Genomic DNA, 2,986 nt, shown 5'->3' with positions numbered 1-2,986 from the left:
TGGTACATGCCATGAGACTTTTTTTACATTAACCTTTGATATTTTATCTCTATCAGTTTTAACTAGGTAATTTGGCTCAATGACATTGAGAATTTTTTTAAATTGATTAATCTTTTAATTAACTAATTATAGCTCTATTTTTGGTCTGGGTCTGGGCACTGGCTCTGAGCTCTTCAGCTCAAGGTGAGCATTCTACCACTTGAGCCACAGTGCCACTTCTGGTTTTCTGGTGGTTAATTGGAGCTAAGAGTCTCACGGACTTTCCTACCCAGGCTGGCTTTGAATTGCGATCCTCAGATCTCAGCCTTCTGAAAAGCTAGGATTACAGGATGAGACACTGGATCCAGCCTACTAATAATTTTTGTGTTCTGTTACTGGAGCACCTCAGGGCTTTGTGCTCTTGTTTTGCTTTTTCACTCCAAGTTGGTACTCTATCACTTGACCCACACTCATACTTCTGGCTTTTTGCTCGTTAATTGTAAATAAGAGTCTCATAGACTTTCCTTCCTAAGCTGTCTTCTTTTTTTAAATTTTATTTTATTGTAAAGATGCTGTGCAGAGGGGCTGTAGTTACATGAGTAAGGTAAAGAGTACATTTCTTGTCTAGAGCTGGCTTCTAACAGTGATGTTCAGATCTCACCCTCTTGAGTGGATAGAATTACAGGCATGAGCCACTAATATACAGCTAATTATATTTTAATTTTAATTGACATAGTGATTATACACATTTATGGGTACAATGTAATACTCTAATATTTTGTATACAATGTGTGATGGTCAGATCAGAGTAATTGGCATATCTATCGCCTCAGACGCATATCATTTCTTTTTTGTATTGCTTCATGCTTTATTCCCTTCTTAAGGCTTCATCAGCAGGTGGAATGGAAGACACCTCCCACCTGACCCCTCTGGCAGCCAAGGAATTATGCCCTTCCACTGCCTGCTGTGTCTGGAGGACCTGCACATCAATGCCTTGTTTCTCGAGGTACTCCACAGTGGATGGGGGCCCCTTTAAGGCCTCACTCATCCCTCAGCCAATCACTAGGGTCTGTACACCCATCTCAGCCACTTCCTTTACATTGCAGGCTGCACACCAGGAGAGTGCTCAGTTCCTCTTTCTCTCCAATCCCAAGCTCAGCTACCACCTGGCCAAACGTTACAATCCTTATAGGTTTTGGTAGAGCCTTGTACTTTCATTTGTCCCCATGAGAGGGAAACTATTTTAGGGGAGGACATAGGAACTGAACTAAAATGTGGAACTTGTGTTCTCAAAAATGCTCTTCCCTGCCCTTGGAGCTTCTTTTCCTCTCTCCTCTGCTGACTGGTTCTGGGCTCTCAGCCTGGGTGGTGGCAATGCTCCTCCAGCACTTCACCTGGAACCAGCCAGCAGAGGGCTGGACACTCCCAACACATCTAATTTCTTAGTGCTGGGAACATTCAAAATCCCCTCTTCTAGTTATTTTGAAATAGCAAATCATTGCCAACCATAATTAATGCTGGTATGCTTTGGACTATTAGAAATTATGCTCCTATTACCCTGCACGTTGGCCTCATTAACATTCAACTTTAAACTGGATTGTTGTTGTTGTTGCTATTTGCTGTTGAGTTGTTTGACTTCCTTAAGCATTCTGGAAATGAATCCCTTGTCAAATGAGTAGTTTGCAGATATTTTCTCCCATTTTTGGATACTGTCCTTTCATTTATTGTTTCCTTTGCTATACAGAAGCATTTTGGTTGGTTGTAATTTCACTTATCAAATTATGCTTTTGTTACCTGAGTTTTGGAAGTCATATCATTCTTGCTTTGATTGTTGTCCTGAAGTATCTTCCCTGTATTTTAGTTTTTTGGGTTTTTTGTTTTGTTTTTTCAGGGGGTGGGGCAAAGAGAGTAAATTTATTTGGTGAGTACTGATGGCAAACATCATCCAAGAGACAAGTTGGGCAAGGTACACTGTGACAAGGGACCTAGGAAGCCTCTAAGGGCACACAACAATCTCCCACTGGGCAAGGCACAGGCTTAGAGATACTGGGAAGGTTTTCAGCCACTCAGTACCATCCGGACAAGCTCTTCATAGTTAATACAGCCATTGCTGTCCTCATGCTCTGCTGCCAACATCTCCACTTCTTCTTTCGACATCTCACCCAATGTGATGAATACATGACAGATTTCAGTGCCCATGACAGTACCATTCCCTTCCTTGTCAAACACCTGGAAGCCTTCTACATAATCCTTATAGGTTCCCTGGTCCTTCTTCTTGGCCATAGTCTGCAGCATGGACAGGAAGTGTTCTAAGTCCAGCACTTTTACATTCATCTCATCACTCCTGGGCTTCCCCAGCACCTTGAGCACCTCAGCATTGGTGGGGTTCTTGCCCAGGGCTCTCATTACATCCGCACACTGGCTGTATAGGATCTTGCCATCACTTGTTCAATCAAACAGCTGGAAAGCCTCCTTGAATTCTGTGGTCTGGTCTTTGGTGCAGTCACACATCTTGGCTGCTCAGCTCTCTGAGACCTTTCCTGTAGTAATGATCTGTGTTTTTGTTTACTGGTTTCATAGCAGTTATATTTATGTATAGAGGAGTCTGGTCTCTATATGAGTATGCAGTTTTCCAAGCACCATTTATTGAAGACATTTCTCTAATGTATTTTCTTGTGCTACCTTTGTTGAAAATCACTTGATTCTAAATATATGGATATATTTATTGGTTCCTTTTGCTTTTCCATTGGTTTAGGTGTCCATTTTTATGTTGGTATTATGCTGTTTTGGGTTACTATTATTTTGTAGTATGTTTTGAAGTGTGGTGCTGAACTATCTCCAAATTTTTCTTTTTGCTCAGGATTGCTTTGGCTACTTAGAGCCTTTTTTCGGTTCTGTACAAATTTTAGATTATTTTTTCTATTTTTGTGATGAATGTCATTAGTATTTTGATAGACGCTCCATTGAAGATTCAATGATCTGTGGATCACCTTGGCTAATATTAACA

The 2,986-nt window shown here is 41.1% G+C and overlaps 2 pseudogenes; both read right to left on the bottom strand.

Moving 5' to 3' along the window:
* Positions 1-869: 869 nt before the first annotated feature.
* On the bottom strand, positions 870-1,236 carry LOC138827884 (mth938 domain-containing protein pseudogene; annotated as a pseudogene).
* Positions 1,237-2,037: 801 nt separating this feature from the next.
* Positions 2,038-2,490, bottom strand: LOC138827883 (myosin light polypeptide 6-like; annotated as a pseudogene).
* Positions 2,491-2,986: the final 496 nt, after the last annotated feature.

The sequence above is a fragment of the Dipodomys merriami genome, unplaced genomic scaffold (assembly GCF_024711535.1).
Source record: "Dipodomys merriami isolate MVZ:Mamm:240054 unplaced genomic scaffold, mDipMer1.0.p SCAF_16, whole genome shotgun sequence".
In the NCBI taxonomy this organism is placed as follows: Eukaryota; Metazoa; Chordata; class Mammalia; order Rodentia; family Heteromyidae; genus Dipodomys; species Dipodomys merriami.
Note: the sequence above shows the minus strand (reverse complement) of the source record. Positions and strands in the feature narration are given on the sequence as shown.